The sequence below is a fragment of the Schistocerca americana genome, chromosome 8 (assembly GCF_021461395.2).
Source record: "Schistocerca americana isolate TAMUIC-IGC-003095 chromosome 8, iqSchAmer2.1, whole genome shotgun sequence".
Lineage (NCBI taxonomy): Eukaryota > Metazoa > Arthropoda > Insecta > Orthoptera > Acrididae > Schistocerca > Schistocerca americana.
The window spans coordinates 469,481,129-469,501,253 of NC_060126.1; positions in this window are offsets into that span (position 1 = coordinate 469,481,129).

Genomic DNA, 20,125 nt, shown 5'->3' on the forward strand with positions numbered 1-20,125 from the left:
TTCCGTGTAAGTTACATTAAATTTTCTACACAAGGGTCCTCTTCACTTCTTCTGTAGGAGCAACAGTTCGCACGTAGCGAGTGAGAGAACGTGAAAATCTCGCGCGTGTTTTTAACGCTGGCTGTAACATTGGGGATTGCATAAAGCGACATCGGCAGGGGCAGCTGAATATCCTGTATAAGGATAATTTCATTTGCATTTATAGCTGCTTCGCTTGACTCAAATGTATGTCTCGCTATGCACAAAATTAACGTTAAATATGAAGAAGCACAGTGTAATGGCGTTCTAACACAAATTTTGCAGGAGACAGACCGACTTGCGCGAGGGAGTGAGCGCTTGATCCCCATCATAAAAGTTAATAAACCTGCCCTCACAAGCAAGATGAAGGGAGATAAGGAGGCGACGCCTGGCACATCGCGGAGTGATGTAGCGTCAGCCAGCGACGCCGGAGATGCCGACGACGAGGGCGGTACCGTCGACGACAACGGCGGTAACGTCGACGAGAACGGCGGTAACGACGCCGACAACGGCGGTAACGACGCCGACAACGGCGGTAACGACGCCGACAACGGCGGTAACGTCGACGACAACGGCGGTAACGTCGACGACAACGGCGGTAACGTCGACGACAACGGCGGTACCGTCGACGACAACGGCAGTACCGTCGACGACAACGGCGGTAACGTCGACGAGAACGGCGGTAACGACGCCGACAACGGCGGTAACGACGCCGACAACGGCGGTAACGTCGACGACAACGGCGGTAACGTCGACGACAACGGCGGTGATGGTGGCGACTTGGGCTAGTGGATGCCATTCTGCCTGAGTTTGTTGAGGTTCAGATTTGATTATGTACTTTCAGTGTAATAACTGTAATTTCTGGTTTCACTAGACATAGGTTCAGTAAATACAATGTGCCAAAAGCAGTATCGTAGCACTGATTTTGTTAGCTGCTCCCGAAATACATGTGTATCAGTAATACAGCAGGTGTAAAGTTTTAAAGAATGATGTAGATGCTTTGAACTCAGAACATAAACGTTACATATTTATTGTACTTCATTACGAAAATAAACATACAGTCATCATCATTATCAGTGGCAGCTGCTGTACAAGAGCACAAGTGAACACCCTAATTTTCCACACCTTGCGGATTTATTGGTTAGCTTTCTTTGAATGCTGTTAAACGCAACATAGATGCTGCAATCTGAAAGATACAGCACTTAAATCTACGGCGCTACAGCTCCTCTACACTCCATGAAATTTGGCATCAGGGTCGCGAGCACACCCTCAGTTGTGCACATTTTAAGGAGCTTTTGCGCACGAGCGACGTGATTGCCTTTTGGGCCAAATACATATGGATTTGATAAATAACATGCACTGTTACCCCTGCCACTCAACTGGAAGTTTACTTCAGTGTCACACTGCGGCAGATTTGTATCCTCATTCGCTCGGCATAAATCCTGCTAGGTGATAGCACACTCCTTCGATACACTAATTCACTCACTACATAATGCTGTAAAATTAGATCAGATGCCAGCATATTTTAAACTTGTACTGACAGTAAATCTGTTTTGTGGGTTTGTGAATGAGTCATGGTACATTAAGTTGTGAATTTTATCAGACTCTAATCCACTTGAGGTGGTGAGAATCTTACGGATCTAAAGCACATCACCGTCGATTGAGAGGTTGTAGCATTTATTAATTCTTCTGAAATCTATTGATCTTATGTTGAGTGAAGGTTATCTGTGCTGTAGGCCCACGTTGTATATGTTTTAATGCAAGTGGAAGATTAGGGAAGGTAAACCTTCCCTAGTGGATGTACACCATCACTAAAACGATCAGGGAGAGCTAAATGTGCCAGTGAAGGTGCACTATCACCAGTGCACTGAGGGCAACCTTACTGCCATTTTGCCTCAGTCTCTTCCTGTTCTGAAAGCCTCTTGCATGGAAAAATGTTCGAGAGTCTTCGCTGGTCGCTCCTATCCGGCTCGGCTGATCGTATAAAATTTGACTGTTGGCGCCGCTTGCATTGTGCGTGATGCATTATTTGCCAATTAAAAAACACAATTGCTATTTTTCGTTAATTTTTACATCTGTATACTCTCTCACATTTAAGAATTAATTATAATTTTACGTTATAAGAGAATTTGAAGACAATACATGGAATTAATACAAAAATACAGCGTTTCTTACGTAGGTTTACATGAATTATTTCACGCTTGGGGCTTAAATTTATTTATACATAAAAAGAGACGTTTCATCTCGATGTTAAGCTTCTCGCTACTCTCATTTCTGCTACTTATCATTACTTTTGTCTTTCTTTGATTTACTCTCAATCTGTATTTTGTACTCATTAGACTGTTCATTCCATTCAACACGTCCTGTAATTCTTTTTCACTTTCACTGCATGTGAAAATGTTATCAGCGAATCTTATTATTGATGTCCTTTCAACTTGAATTTTAATTCCACTCTTGAACCTTTCTTTTCTTTCTGTCACTGCTTCTTCGATGTAGAGATTGAACACTAGGGGCAAAAGACTAAATCCCTGTTTTACACGAGTTTTAATCCGAGCACTTCACTCTTGGTCTTCCACTCTTATTATTTCCTCTTGGCTATTGTACATAATGTTTATTACCTTCATTTCCATATTGCTTACCCCTATTTTTTTCTCAGTGTCCACGTGGCTCCCCCCATCGGAGGTTCGAGTCCTCCCTCGGGCATGGGTGTGTGTGTCGTCCTTTGTGTAAGTTAGTTTAAGTTAGATTAAATGGTGTGCAAGCTTAGAGACTCATGACCTCAGCAGTTTGGTCCCATAAGACCTTACCACAAATTTGCAAATTTTTCTTGGTGTTTGGAACATCTTGCACCATTTGATATTGTTGAACGCTTTTTGTAGGTCGGCAAATCCTATGAATGTGTCTTTGTTTTTGTTTAGTCTTGCTTCCATGTCAATCGCAATGTCAGAACTGCCTCTGTAGCCCTTTACGCCCCTACCCCCACGATCATGAGGGTCTGGTACGACTTCATACTTTTTGTTCCCTGGAGCTAGAATATAATTGTAGCCGGAAACGAACGATCGTGAGGGCTACTTTGGTTCGTGTAGTACCGCAGAACGCCACTAGATCGCAGCTCCGTCCACTCTGCTGTTTTGGCGGGCGTCTTTGTCTTCCAGTGTCGTTGCGTGACGTGTAGCGGCTTTGTATTGTCTGTAGCAGTTGTGTTTGCGTGTGATTCTGAGGAATTGTTTGGATTCAGTCTGTTTCTAGACATCTCAAAGAATTTGTGTATTATCGAAATATCCATTTTGCGTGATTATTGTGGCAGTGGTGCTCGAAAGTGTCTCCACCATCACAATCGTGAGGGTTAGGCGTTGCTGCAGTTTTCGCTTATTGAGGTTAGTTTTACTCAACTACTTTTTTTCGCATTCTTGCATGCTGATTAATGCAATGTATATGGTGTAATGTATTGGAACATTTTTAGATAATGAGGGGACTTACTGAGGAAGATATTTTGAAGTTGCTTGATGCATCAGACTTAGAAGTAAGTGATGAAGACGATTGTGAAGTTTTTTTTTTGCCAGAAAATATTGGTGCATCGAGTTCTGATACTGATACAGATGAAATACCAGTTCAAACTGCATCAGAATCGTCAAGGAATAATAATCAACTGAAAGCAGACACTCTCAGTTCTCCACAAGTTATAAAGAAGAAAAACCATTCAGGTGGAAAATATCTGTGGAAGAAGAAATTATTTAAAGCTAAGCATCACCCAGGACCATTGGACTTTTCTAGAATGCAGGTAAAATATACGCCTTCTCTCTGGGTTATTGTAATATATTTTTTTCTGTAAATGAAAATTGCTCCATTGTAAGCTGTTTGTTCTGTTTTAAAATCAATTTTCTTTTCAGTTTCCAGATCCATTGCGTACTCCTCTCCAGTATTTTACCACATATTTTACAGATGAATTCTTTAAGATTGCTGAAGAACATACGAAACAGTATACTGCATGGAAGCATGGAAAAGCATTAAAACAGATGCAACAGAACTTAAGAAATTTATATCTGTCAACCTGATTATGGGTTGCATCAAACTTCCTCGACTGAGATTATGCTGGAGCACTGAGTATGGCTATACTCCAGTTTCGAGAATCGTGTCAAGAGACAGGTTTCTGGCACTCAGAAATGCTTTTCACGTGGTTCATGCTTCCTCTGTCTCAGATATAATAATAGTGTGTGGAAAGTACAGTCAGTTCTTGATGCAGTAAGAAATGTGTGCCTGAGTCTTCCACAGGATCATGTCACTTATTCAGTTGATGAACAAATGATACCATTTACATGTCGCTGCCCACTGAGGCAGTTTGTAAAAGGCAAACCTCGACCAGTTGGATTAAAGAACTTTGTACTTACTACATCAGCTGTCTTGTATTAGACTTTCAAATATATCAAGGTGATTCAACTTCTCTACAGACTAAGGAGTTTGGATTAGGCCCTTCTGTGATATTAAGTTTGGCACAAACTTTACCTCAAGAAAGCTTCATCTACTTCGATAGATATTTTACATCATTGCCTTTACTGGAGAAATTAACTGAAATGAAGATCTGTGGAAGTGGAACAATAATGGCCAACAGACTAAAGGGCTTGCCTCTCACTGACGCAATCAAGATGGTTCATGGACAGAGTATAGAACATGTTGCTGAAAACTGTGATTTAGTAGTTGTAGAGTGGAAAGACAGCGACAAAGTAATCATGGCTTCAAACTGCTGTGGCTCCAGACCGATTGAGCCTGTGCAACGTTGGTCCAAAATTGATAACAAACACATTGAAGTCGATTGTCTTTCTGTGATGCGCAAATATAATCAAAACATGGGTGGAGTTGACGTTTGCAACCAGCAGATGGAATGGTACAGAGCCTGGTTCAGAAGTATGAAATGGACATGGAAAGTAATTTTGCACTTTGTGGACCTTGCTGTGGTAAATGCATGGAACCAATGCGTGAGAAGCATCAAAGGGAATAATATTCCAAGAAAAGAACAGAAAGATTTGCTACACTTCAAATTAGAGGTAATGAATAATTTGTAACACCACATTATTTTATGTTTACATTAATGTTATTTGATGTTGTGTTATTTGATATAGATATTTGAAATTATGTTATTTGATATTATTACATGTTTCTAGGTAGCAGAAGGACTGCTTGCAGTTCCACCTGAGGATGGAAGGGTATTAAGTGACAGTGAGACTGAACAAGAAGGAGATTCACTTCCTGTGTCCAAAAGGTCTAAATTCTTTAATCATTCTGGAAAGCTTCCATGCAGTGACACGCACTGTGATGGATATGAACATTTTCCAATTTCTGATGATATTCCAGCACCACGCACTTACAGATACGAGCCATGCAAAAGTCACAGCAAAATGCGGTGCGAAAAGTGTAACGTATACTTGTGCCTGTCGAAGGACAAGACGTGTTTTAAGGACTTTCATGTTCCTCCCAAATAGAAAGAAAGAAGACAAACATTCATTTAAAACAGCTACAACAAGATTTTTGTACATTTTTGTATAGTTTTACAATATTTTTGAGTTTATTAAAAGAAATCTGGTTGTGTTGAAACTGTTATACAAGAGATGGAAAAAAATATGGGAACATCAAAAACATGCCAAATTACCATGCCTAATGCGGTGTAGGAAAACCGTTGGCACCCAAAACAACTTCAAGTCCCTCGGGACCGAGCGAGGTGGCGCAGTGGTTAGCACACTGGACTCGCATTCGGGAGGACGACGGTTCAATCCCGCGTCTGGCCATCCTGATTTATGTTTTCCGTGATTTCCCTAAATCGCTCCAGGTAAATGCCAGGATGGTTCCTCTGAAAGGGCACGGAAGACTTCCTTCCCCGTCCTTCCCTGATCCGACGAGACTGATGAACTCGCAGTTTGGTCTCTTCCCACAAACAACCCCCAACCCCAACCCCAAGTCCCTCGGAATGGATAAATACAGGTCCTGCGTGCGTTTTATGGGAGTCTTATACCAGTCTTCCCACAAATCAGTGGCGAGTTCACATAATGATGATGGGCGTGCATAGCAATGGCACACCCTTCTCTGCAAAGCCGACCACAAATTGAGGTTTGGTGAATGTGGCAGCTAGGGGGAGATGTGAAGACTCAACCTCGTGCTCACGAAACCATTCATGGACCATGCGAGGTATGTGAGCAGGGGCTATGTCGTCAAACAACGCAGCAAAAACTCTCGCGAACAAAGTGTGTTGTACCATGGGTTGGACCTGATGAGCCTGAATGGTCGCATAATCCTTGCCAGTAATGCGATATTGCAGAGGCCCATGGAATACCATGATACGGCTGCCCGTATCATCACGTTTCTCATGGGGAAGCAGTGTACCTTGTAGGGTTGGAATGGCGCACGCTGGATGTAAACTGGGCGATAATAGGGAAACAAGTCTCATCTGACCAAATGACTTTCTTCAATTGCTCCAAAATCCAGGTTTTATGCCTTCGGCACTACATTCTTGGGCATTTGTATCACTGATGCATGGTTTTTAATACCAGCTCGCCCTGCCATTCACAACTTATGGAACTCCGTTCGTGTTGTGCTGGAACCGACAGGGTTCGTGAGTGCGAGATTCAGTTCTGCAGTGACTTCTGCGGTTGTCATATTCTTAGTTTTCCTCACAATCCTCTTCAGTAAATGTCTGTCACAATCACTCAACACACACTTTTGTCCTAACGACATCATGGAGAAAGCCGAGGGAGGGGAGGGGGAGGTTCTAAAATTGCCAGATAAATATAAGTTGTATTGCAATTTCTAAAGCGGAAGTACGGCCTCACTCGGATAAGCTACGTAAAGCTACAGTTCGACTAATGAGGGATGTAGCAGAACCACGCGAAGCCACATCTAGGAGTGTGTGAGAATTCTCTAATGCACTGGTCGCCAAACTTATAAAGCTTCCAAGCTACTATACCGTTGAAAGATCCTACTGACAGCTACCAAAAAGACAGAAATAAAAACTTTTAAAAATCATACATTTATAGTAAATATGACATGAGTTTTAATTAAAGTGTAAATGGGAAAAAATAAATTGAAATTGAGCCGACCGGGATGGCTGAGCGGTTCTAGGCGCTACAGTCTGGAACCGTGCGAGAGCTACAGACGCAGGTTCGAATCCTGCCTCGGGCATGGATGTGTGTGCTGTCCTTAGGTTAGTTAGGTTTAAGTAGTTCTAAGTTGTAGGGGACTGATGACCTCAGAAGTTAAGTCCCATAGTGTTCAGAGCCATTTGAGCCAAATTGAAATTGATTTGTGCATAAGAAAAAAAAACACAAAATGTACTTAATAATAAATTACAAATGTAAAAACAGATTTTTTTATCAGACTTATTATTCTAATGAGAAGGATGACACTCCTTTTAGTCATCAATAATTTTTTTGACTTTGGGAGAGTTGGTAGTGGTTGCCATTCGAATACAGTTGCCGAAGTGTTCAACAGTCAGTCTGTTTCTGTATTTATTTTTTGTAATTTTATGCAGTAAAAAGAAACCTCACACAGACATGAAGAGCTGAACATTGCCTTCACTTTCAGTCCAACCCAGACGAAAATTGGGCATTTTTCTTTAGGAACGAAAGGATAAATATTTTCAGAATTTCAAGAGAGTTATAATTTGCACTTTACTCTTGCCCAATGGTTGACTGTTGAGCATTAAGTTTCTAATTTAGCTGCCTAATCTTTTCTTTCCTTAGAGCAGAAACCAGGGGGAAATCCTTTAATTCTTAGATGAACAGTTTTGAAGTGACGTTCGATGTTCCCTCTCTTCCCAACTAATATGCTAGCAGAGCGCCATAAACATACACATCACTGCTATCAGAGTTTTTACTACGTTATGAGGTTCTTTGTGTCTCCATTTCCTGCAGTTCTTAGCTTGTTTCTTAGATACACTCATTTGTTCTTTACCTGGGTGAAGAAGTAATCGGTTTCCCATTCCAAGTGAAAGTGATAAGTTTTTTTTGTTTTTGCTTGAGCATACCATCATTAGAACAATCCTAGCTTAGTATCAATGCCTAAATCAAACGAGCTATCCACCCTAGCAAACGTTTGGTATTCACGCGAAAAATGTAACGTGCACACCCTCACATGTATGCAGTCAACAATGTTGTTCTTTACCTGGGTGAAGAAGTAATCGGTTTCCCATTCCAAGTGAAAGTGATAAGTTTTTTTGTTTTTGCTTGAGCATACCATCATTAGAACAATCCTAGCTTAGTATCAATGCCTAAATCAAGCGAGCTATCCACCCTAGCAAACGTTTGGTATTCACGCGAAAAATATAACGTGCACACCCTCACATGTATGCAGTCAACAATGAGGCTGACAGGCTTGACACAATGGAACTTGTGCAAGATAAAAAAAGCTGTTGTCGTGAGTGCGTTCTGATCTCAGGGAAGCAATACAAGTTAGCTAATTTGAGTCTTGCTGCGATCTACCAAAAACGTCCAAGTGAGATGCTAGCAGCTTGTGGTCAATTGTTTGGCGATCACTGCTCAAATTAATAGAAACTCTGTACTCCAGATTCCAGGTGCGGGGTTGTAGTAATAAAATTTTAATAAGACCTCAATAAAATAAAGTTACATTACTAATTTTTCTTTGTTTTCAGGGAAAGGTTTTCAAACCAGAAGACACTGAAATACCTGCGCCACAGTTTTGTTGAATGCAGCTAAAGAGATAAAATACAGTGGTACAGCACACTGATACTGTGCCCTATCCTGTAAGTGGCCATCAAAACGTTCTCGTTCCAAGATGGTACAGTACGAAATCGGTAAGCTAAACAGGTAAAATCGCTGTGAGGATTGAGGCAATCGTCCCACAGACACCAGGTCGAAGACACTCACCTGATAAAACACCATGCCTTGCTGCGTGAAGAAGTCCATAACTACCAGCTGCACATCCCTAACTCAAGTGTCTCCCAGTGGACTCACCGTAACTTCTGCATCACAACATTTGCGGTATGGGTACGTGCGTCTTGTGTCGAATCTCGACCAGCACGGAACTTGGCGCACATTTCCACAATGATGATTTTCGACATATGTGCTGACCCATGCAAGTTCTTCATTCTGCGATGGATGTCTACCGGTGTTCGTCCTTTGGCAGCCAAGAAAACAATGACAGCATGTTGGTCCTGTTTCGACGTGTGTGGTAACAATGTTGCTGTATATAACGTTTCCGAATTTACTGCATGCACATCAGAAAGACAGAAATGCCACAGTAATCCCTTGCATGCATGTTGGTGCTAATGCACAGACATTGGAGTTGCGCTGAGTTGCATATACTGAGTAGGGTGGCAGAATAAATGCAGGTCAATTTCGCACATTACATAAGAGTTTTATACATTGTAACAGGAAGGTGAATATACACCTAATTTACTTCAGCGGTCATGAGCAGATTTGCCTGTAAGTATATAATGCAAAAGGGATGACACTCAATCGATGGAATTAACACACAGCTCCTATATAATGCATGTCAATGAGCAGAAGGTGAAACAAGCAGCGAGAGGAAACGTTTTGTGTGGAAACGGGCGTGGGTAGAAGCAGAGGCCGCACCACGGAAGGCACCACAAAAAGCTCTTAGGGGGCATCCCTCGGCGGGAGTCAGCGACCAGACAGGTGACGCATACTGGAGAGCAAGTAGCAGGCCACCAGAAGTAGGACAGAAAGAAGCTTTAGAAAAGTGTGTTTCGGAATTCCAAATGGATACAAACAAAACCAGTGACGCAGCTGATCACGTGAACTGCGAATAGTACACATGTGATGTATGCATGTAGCTTTTGGGCGTCTGGAGTGGGCACAAAACGTCCGATTGGCGGGAACGAACTAGGAAGGAGTTAAGTGCCGAGATCCCAACACAGTCCAATGGTAGGGCCCTTATGATTGACAGAGTGCATTTCTACAAAATATGGGGAACGCTCCTATTGCTCGAAAAAAGCCATGACGTGGAGAATGAAAGAACTCAGGTGGGGAGACAGTTCGGCTATGAGAAAGACGAGAGGGAAATCTTGGACGACTCTTCTCTGAACTGGCTTCAAGTGCAGAATGGGGCGCATTATGCCCTGTACGACGGAGAGCAGAAATTTGTGTGAATACTGCGTTCACAGCAGCTGACATTCAGCTATATATTAGCTGTAGCGTCGTTGAGCACCAACTGTGCAGAAACGAACCAGCGAGTTTGTTAACTGTTGTTGTGAGGACTGAGAGGGCATTTTAATACGCACGCTGCTCCAGCCATGTGTGTGCATATCGTCATAATCCAAGACTACGGATGAGTACATGTTTTCTCGCATCACGAGAAACGTAGGGAGGGTTCCTGCTGAAAAAATCAGCAAAGACTTTATTAGTTTTTATAGGAATTTCAGTGGGCGAGAGCAGCCATGCAGATGACAGCTCATTGCAGCTAATGTAAATAACGCGAGCAGAGGCGTAAATTTTTTTGGTTCACTAGCTTGTGTCCACTGTAAACTCGAGCGTCCTTGGGTAATCTTTTGCTCAACTTGTCACAAAACTAACCATCCTCCGTAGACTTGATGGTCATCCTAAATAGTACCAAACTTTGAACCGGAATAGGATGATTTATCGTAGTACTCGCCAACATCATGACGTAGTTATAAGAATAATTTTGTAAAGAAACTTCAAGTTAAAATTTACCATTGTTGTGTTTAGGATTATTTCACTTTCCGAGGACGAGATGTGTTCGTTTTACAAGTGTTGTAACATTGTCACGTCGTGAACTGTGTAACTAAGTGTATTTCTGTGATAACTTTGCAATATTAAACCAAAAGTGTTTACAACTTACACAGTTGTCGTTATGACCTTTAAACCTTACAACTGTACTCTGCAGCAACGACCTCACCCTCATACTTTCGCATCAGCGCTTATATGATAATTCGTTTTCTGCGTTCGAAGAGGAACAATACTGCAACAGTCCATGTGAAGTTGGTCAAATTGTGCAGAAAGGATGCATCATCATATCACATAGTGGTTGGGTAGCGTAGAAGCCTCAAGTGAGGTCAAACAAGTGTTAATGACGAAGAACGAAGTAGTAAACCATCTCTCAGTGAAATAACAAGAATCGCATGGAGAGTGGCGCGTCACAAACGATGCAATGCTGGTGGTGGGAAAAGTGAAAATCAGTCATGGATCAGTTTTTAACAGTATTTTGAACGCCTTGCGCGATACTTTGAAAATGACAAAAGCTATCGACCGCCGAGTTCTGCGACTCCTCAGATCGATTCAGAAAAGCCCGGCGAAAGGAGAGAACAGCAGAAATGTGTCAGCTGTTTGAAGCCAGGCCAGTTGTGTTGGATGATGCAGTTGGCCCTACCGATGCTGTTTTATGCAACCCGCAATGTTATATATGGCCTTCAAACTTTATATTATTTTGCTCGTAATGTGCAGATTATAAGTCCTACAGAAAAAAATGAACAGGACATTTTTGTAGGAGATTTAATATAGTTGAGTTTTGTACTGGGAAACGTTATTGCTAGAGGCTATAGTTTTCGAGTTAATTCAAGAGAAACGCATCTGCACTCAACCCCACCAGTCGGGATTTCTCGTATTTGTTCATGGCACTTCCTGCAACCACTGTACAAATATATGCGAGTATACGAAATATTTTCCATATTCGACCTGTTTCGGACTTCACTGACAGGCATAACTACGCCAGCGGCTTAGTTGAGCACTTACAAATTCTATAATTGTCGTTTGTGTAAGTTTTACGTAACAATTTTGTGAATTTTAATAGCGTAAAATAGACAATTACATCGTTGTATTCGTCAGACCTTCTGGCTACGAAACTGCTGTGCTTTTTAGGCTTAAATTTGGACTGAATTGTCAACGTAGTTAGTTTTAGTGTAACATTTACGAAATTCGTTTTTCTTTCACTACCATCACGGGTACGTTTAATGAATAACGTTAACACCGAGTATGCTGGTGCATTCATAACCCAATCAGTAGGGACTAAAAAAGGTAGAATATCGGGAACAGTTCGTGTAGCTGAAATTTTTGTACAGTGGTAGGAGGGGGAGCCACGAACAACATACCAGAAATCCTAACTGATAAAGGATGAGTGTGGGGGTACTGGTGCGTTTGAAGGTCACTTTTGTAGGGTTTCTTGAATATCTCGAAACCCGTGGCTCCAGCAAAAACGAGTCCCAGTACAAAATTTAACTACATTAAGTTTCCTACAAGAAGTTCCTGTTAATTTTTTCTGTAGTACTAAATGCTTGCGTGAAGCGACCGAGAGAATATGAAAATATCGCGCGTGGTTTTTGAAGGACAGATATAACATTGCGAATTGCATAAAATGGCATCTATAGGGGCAGCTGAATCACGGTTTATGTATCTCAGCCGCCTAATCACCTGGTCTATCACTACTTCCATGTTGTGGTGCTAACAGACTATGTTAGTAAGGGGCAAACCATCACCTAGGGACAAGGTGGTGCTGTGATTTTCGGGAGTTTCATGGTGTGGCGTTAACAGGTTATGTTAGTAACGGGCAAACCATCGTAGGAAGGTCCTAATGAAACCTCGTGACTTTGTTATAAGAGGCTGTTTAGATGCGGCATCGCAGGAAGTTGCCCAAGGGGATGGTTTTGCTCCACGGCGGCGCCCCAGTTCATGCTGCACAGGATACGGACACACACGCTGCTTCTCTGGCCTGTCAAATAACCGCCACGTCGGTCACGTCAAAAGATTTCAAAACATTCTCCTCTGTAGTTGAATTGGTGGCGTTCACATACGGCGTCAAGAGAACGTCATCGACACGTCACGTCACGTCACGTCAGCGTTACGTCAGGGTTTCTCGGGAAGAATGTTTCGACGGGTCGAAGTGTAGCCTACTTGGCGAACAAGTACGCAATGTAAACTCATACTTAGGTATTCCCCACTGACTGCTAATGCGAAAAGGTCTTAATATGTAAAGGAAGACAACGCGAAGTTAAAGTATTATTTTATACACTGAAGGAATACATCGCAAAATAAACGATACATATGTTGTTCAATTTGCCTGACTCTCAATTTTTCCAGTGGAATTTCGAAAAGAAAAACCGGGAGAAAAGCTTGATGCGGCGTGCAGAAGTTTAAAATAAGATTCGTAATAAATTAACGACGGACAGCAGGCAGCAGAAATATAGGTAAACATAGTTCAAGTACACTAAAACGGCATATCTAGACATACCGAAGGCAAACCGTCAGCTTCTGTCGAGGTAAAAAATGGAAACGTCGTGTGACTACGGCCTCCCGTTGGGTAGACCGTTCGCCGGGTGCAAGTCTTTCGATTTGACGCCACTTCGGCGACTTGCGTGTCGATGGGGATGAAATGATAAGGACAACACAACACCCAGTCCCCGAGCGGAGAAAATCTCCGACCCAGCCGAGAATCGAATCCGGGCGCGCTGACCACTCAGCTACCGGGGACGGACACCACTCAGCTACTGGAGGCGGGCTCTGTCGAAGTCATATTTGGCGCCTAAATCTTGAATTTCACTTCGTAATTTTTATTTGTATCTTGCTTAATAGGTAAAAAAAGCTGTCGCTTAGATATTCTGAAATACTTATTGAATGACGACTCCTCTTCCAGCTCCATGTAAAGAGCGTGGAACTCTCCCTTCACAGTCTGGATTTTTTAACATTTTTCTAACATTAATTTTAATTAAATTAATTTTTCTAACATTTTTCTAACCCAAAATATTTTTGCTCTCTGTTTTTTATTAAGTGCAACAGCAATAATTGCAAATTGCTCTGAACTAAATTTCGGCATTTTATCACGATCTGATATCAACTACTTAGTAGTGCCTCTCGTGAGTACTTTATGAAGCAGATGTAACGTTCTTTCGACGTTGACGTGCGGTGTAGTGTGAATGTCCAGGAATTCCTCTGACCATCGACGTTCAAAAACGTGGCGGTTACGCGACGGTGATGTTCCGGCAAGTGTGAATCCACCTTTAGCCTCACCCCTCGTATTCTCCTGACATGACACCCAGTGATTTCTTTCTCTATCTCCAGACGAAGAAACTGTTATACGGCATACATTTCCAGAATGAAGACGAGGGGATTTACGTGATGGAATGTTTCTTGAACAGCCAAAATACAAAATGTAAGGATCTGCAACAGAGGTGTCCGTCAAGTTATTCGTCATTGGAAAGAATGTGTCACACTGAACTGAAAAGTGGATAAATAAAGAAGGTCTAGCGCAGTGGTCGTTAAACTGCAGCCCGGATCAAGTGTTCGTGCAGCCCGCTGTTCTCAGACGTATTTTATAACAACACGCTTGTAGCAACTGACAACAGAATCAAAAAACACCAACTACCGTTAAGAGCTTCTTAAGAGTACAGTTTTCTTGCTGTGTGGTAAAATAAAATGCTTACATATTGAAGTGCTACAGAAGACACAAAATTTACTGAAAATTTAAGGTTTTTTTTCATCCTTCAATTGGTGTATTGTGTTTCATTTGTTCACGTACACGTTTGATTTCACAAATTCCCACAAAAAAAAGGTCACAAGGTGTAAGATGGCATGGTCTGGCAGGCCATTCATGATTGCAACGCAAAGAGATAATTTTTCTAGGGAACTTGGTCCTGAGCCACGCTGCTGCCTACTGAGAAGTGTACCATCATTGTTGTCAGCATTGAGTGATAGAGGAAGCTTGTTTCGTCATTTTTTTAGTAAAGTCTCTGAGTTTTCGTCGTCTGGCATAAGTTAAATCATTTATAGTATTATTGTTACCGTACCCTAATAAATTTTTACGATATCAGTGACTGATCAAAGTCTTTTGCCCTGCAGATGTAGTTCCTTGTTATTTCTATCAGGTTGTTAGTTTTTTTCTGTGGATCGCTAATGCCGACAAGCCGCCCCATCGGTAAATGTGCCACGTTACTCCGCGGGAAAAGTGGCCAAGGTGTTACGGGAGTAACAGTTAGTTACTTTCAAGAAACATGTACAAAGCAACAGATAAATCTGACTTCTAAACCCTTTATATACAAAGCTGTCATCTGCCTTCTATCCCTTTTTAACAACTTTGAATCAATAAAGTAGTATTATTTAAAACCGTTTCTGTTCCTTTATATTTTGTCCTAGTACAAAAGTCCGATTAAAACGGAATACTACAGCCACTTGGTATTCTTTCTGATTCTAGGGCGTAAAGATGCGTAGAGAATATGCCAGGAAATCAAAGAAACAAACATGCGATCCTGTCGCGATGTCACTGGCCACATTAATCGGTCAGGTGCAGATAATTGGTCATTATGTAAGCCTTCAGAAAAATGCATGTTGTTCCTATATATTACTACTTCCTTTTTCAATTAAAAATTTGTCGCAATATGTAGATTCAAAATATGTAAATGGTAAGCTACTATCAGAATCCCTGGTTTGGTGAAAAATCAATTTCTCTTTTACCCTAACCCCCGACCCCCCCCCCCCCCCCCCCACCCCATCCTAGCCATGTTGGCCTTCGTATCGCAAAAAAGTCAGTGCTGGCTGTTCAGCAAAACAAGTTGGACGACCACTGGTCTAGCACCATCACCAAATCATTCAGTCGCAGCTTCATTCTTTTGAGGTGATAAGCGAAACTTCACGACCACCTCTCGTATATCAGAGTCCTATTTCCTCCCCTTAACCTACAAGAAAAAAATTTATTACTTCCTGCCACTACCTACAAGTCAAATGAACTTTTCTGTCGTTCGTGTTTCCAATGGGGCGTTCTTCAGACGACTGTCTGAAATGAGAACCGTACAAATGCGTTCGGTCGACGTTCGCCTGAAATCAGAAATCGTTCATTCACGCTCCTCGCTCGCTACTTTGGAGACGTCATGTTGGATTTGCTTATTTCGTTGTTTTCGTACGATAAGTTACGTGTCTGGAGAGTATGCCATTTCAAGGTAATCACGCACTGAAGATTTTTCATGAATATGTCACTCTTCGGTAGGACGTTTTTAAATTAAATATAAGCTAATGACACACTGGCGGCAAAAACCTTGAGGAGATTCTAAAATAAACGGTAATTACGCGCAGAGCTATACGTGTTAAAAAAAAATGGCTCTCTGCACTATGGGACTTAACATCTGTGGTCATCAGTCCCCTAGAACTTACAACTACCTAAACCTAACTAACCTAAGGTCATCACAAACATCCTTGCCCGAAGCAGGATTCGAACCTGCGACCGTAGCTATACGTGTTCACTTTGATCTTGTGGTTATAGATTTACAGCTACAGAGTTGAAGAAAGAACACACACATGTCAATTCTTGCCATATGCAAATATTTTTATTAATATTTGCATTTTTAACAGATTCTGCGAATTTCTTATGTTTAGCAATGTACGCTCTTGTTTACATATAAGAGAACACTCTCTCAGGAATGAGTTTCTTCTATTTTGTGACTTCATTATAATCAAAAAACTAAAGATGAAATCGCTTGTCACGAATATTTGGCTGTTTTTCTGAATATTTCTCGATGTCCGAGGGTGTGGCCAGGCAGGTACCTAAGACTACAGATTAAATTACTGCGTGTGAACCGAGCAGCAATGATATTTGTATTCTTGTCTGTCACAAAGGTTTGGATGTTCATTTTCTAATATGTAGCGATTTTTGAGGGCGTATTTAGGCAGGAACCCAAGACCACAGGGTAAATTCCTTGGAGTGAAATGAGCAGCAATCACATGTTATTGCTTGTCACAAGTATTTTACTGCGATCGACTCTTTAACAGCGCTTATGTAAGTTGGAAGGTCAAGACGAAGATTGCACCACGTAGCGACTGAGAAACGCCACACGCCCTGAACGCCAGCCGAATGTAATTGTAGCATCCTCAGTTTAGTAGCTAGTTCCTTCGGCTCACAGCACCTACAGACAATACCATTTTCTGGACCTCTTCTGAGTCCGAAGTGTTTGATCCCAATATTGTGACGTGTGCAGATTAGGCGGCCATCTAAATAGTGCAGGACTCTGCATCATACAGCTGGTTGGGACACTATTGCCTCCCGGTCAAGCTGACTGCCCAGCTCCCCACAACTTCTCTGTTGTCTGGAGCATGTATAAAGCTGAAACTCAAAAGAATGCCAACGGACAATGTGGTGGGGAGTGGATCAAGTCTTCCTCCTCTCTCACTGTATACATGTCGCTGCCCACTCGTTGTACCTGCGCTGTATGTGTAATTGTCCATGAGTTGATGTCCCATTTTATATTAACCCTAGCATCACTAAGGGGGGGGGGGGGCAAAAATTGCCTGCAGTATTTGTTTTATTTGTGTAATACTAATCTGTTGGAGTGAAGAAGTAAGAATTTAGGTAGTTGTAGAAAAATATCAAGAGTATGTGCTGTCATAATTTTTGTGAATTATTTAAATCTGCCTATTATATTTAAGTGCGGGCAGTTTTGCCCCCCCCCCCTTTTCTCATTAAAATATTTCTCAATATGGCAGAAAGAAATGCAGTTTCTGACTGTGGGTACCGCTGTATTGTGTTGCCATTGTTGCTTTGAAATAAATCTCCTTTGTTGTTCGAGCAGTTGTACATTACTCGAAGTTCTAATAAAATGTCTCGTCAGTATCAGAGGTTTCTCACAGATGAAGAGGTGTCAGCTATAATAAATGAAGCAAGTGATCCAAAAGGAGATGATGCAGTTGTGACATACAATAGTGACATGCTACTCTATCCCGTGCAAGCTGTTTCATCTCCCAGTACCTACTGCAACCTACATCCTTCTGAATCTGTTTAGTGTATTCATCTCTTGGTCTCCCTCTACGATTTTTACCCTCCATGCTGCCCTCCAATGCTAAATTAGTGATCCCTTGATGGCCGGCCGCAGTGGACGAGCGGTTCTAGGGGCTTCAGTCTGGAACCGCGCGACCGCTACGGGCGCAGGTTCGAATCCTGCCTCGTCCATGGATGTGTGTGATATCCTTAGGTTAGTTATATTCAAGTAGTTCTATGTCCTAGGGGACTGATGACCTCAGATGTTAAGTCCCACAGTGCTCAGAGCCATTTGAACCATTTTCTTTGATCCTTTGATGCCTCAGAATATGCCCTAACATCCGATCCCTTCTTCTACTCAAGTTGTGCCACAAATTTCTCTTCTCTCCAATTCTATTCAATACCTCGTCATTACTTATGTGATCTACCCATTAATCTTCAGCATTCTTCTGTAGCACCACATTTTGAAAGCTTCAATTTTATTCTTGTCTAAACTATTTATTGGCCACGTTTCACTTCCATACATGCCTACACTCCATACAAATACTTTCAGAAACGACTTCCTGACTCTTAAATCTATACTCGATGTTAACAAATTTTTCTTCTCCAGAAACGGTTTCTTTGCCATTGGCAGTCTACATTTTATATCTTCTCTACTTCGACCATCATCAGCTATCTTTCTCCCCAAATAGCAAAACTCATTTACTACTGTAGGCGTCTCGTATCCTAATTTAATTCCCGCAGCATCACCCGATTTAATTCGACTACATTCCATTATCCTCGTTTTGCTTTTGTTGATGTTCATCTTACATCCTCATTTCAAGACACTGTCCATTCCGTTCAGCTGCTCTTCCAGGTCCTTTGCTGTCTCTGACAGAATTACTATGTCATCGGCGAACCTCAAAGTTTTTATTTCTTCTCCATGGATTTTAATTTCTACTCCTAATTTTTCTTTTGCTTCCTTCACTGCTTGCTCAATATACAGATTGATTAACATCGGGGATAGGCTACAACCCTGTCTCACTCTCTTCCCAACCACTTCTACCCTTTCATGCCCCTCGACTCTTATAACTGCCATCTGGTTTCTGTACAAATTGTAAATAGCCTTTCGCTCCCTGTATTTCACCCCTGCCACCTTCAGAATTTGAAAGAGAGTATTTCAGTCAACATTGTCAAAAGCTTTCTCTAAGTCTACAAATGCTAGAAACGTAGGTTTGCCTTTCCTTAATCTATGTCCTAAGATAAGTTGTAGGGTCAGTATTGCCTTACGTGTTCCAACATTTCTACGGAATCCAAACTGATCTTAACCGAGGTCGGCTTCTACCAGTTTTTCCGTTCGTCTGTAAGGAATTGGTGTTAGTGTTTTGCAACCATGGATAGTTCTGTAATTTTCACATCTGTCAACACCTGCTTTCTTTGGGATTGGAATTATTATACTCTTCTTGAAGATTGAGGGTATTTCGCCTGTCTCATACATCTTACTCACTAGATGGTAGAGTTTTGTTAGGCCTGGCTCTCCCAAGGCTGTCAGTAGTTCTAATGGAATGTTGTCTACTCCCAGGGTCTTGTTTCGACTTAGGTCTTTCAGTGCTCTTTCAAACTCTTCACGCAATATCATATCTCCTATTTCATCTTCACCTACATTCTCTTCCATTTCTATAGTATTGTCCTCAAGAACATCGCCCTTGTATAGACCCTCTATATACTCCTTCCACCTTTCTGCTTTGGTGTCTTATGGTGCCTTAGAGTTTGTCCAACCAGGAACTTAAGACTGCATCCCTAAGAGCCTGGTGGTTGTCATCTTAGAAGATAGGAGTGACTGTAGCATAATGTAAGAAGGCTGTATCTGTTAGAATTAGGTCAACAGCTCTTTAGGCCAGTTGTGGAAGAGGGAGCAAAATATATCATGGGTTTACAAAAGCCTATCATCTCTGCAATGGAAGGTGTTCTAGGAAAAACGCTGCCCAGCATTACTGCAACTGTTCAATCTGTTGAATTTTATTCAAGAGAAAGATGTTACATCTGTTTGAAGAGTAAAAGCTCTAAAAAGGAAAAAGACAAGATGACAAATGTGTTTATAGTTTGTTGCAGGTGTTCCAAGTATGTGTGTTACACTCATTCTGCAAAAACAATGATCATGAAATTGAAAGTGAAAGTGAGTAGGAAGGAAAAACTCAATTGTAGTTTCTGACTTTGATTTTCTGTTTTCTTATTTGTACATTCTTTTATGATTTCTTAATATAAGGCTGATGCATATGAAGGTGTTAGTTTCATGATAGAAATATAATAATATTTTTCATATTCATTACTTTATTTGTTGTATTTGTATTTGATATAATGTTCTTGATAACTATGGAAAGTGTGTTGCAACCTAGTAAAGAAATTCCTGGTTCAT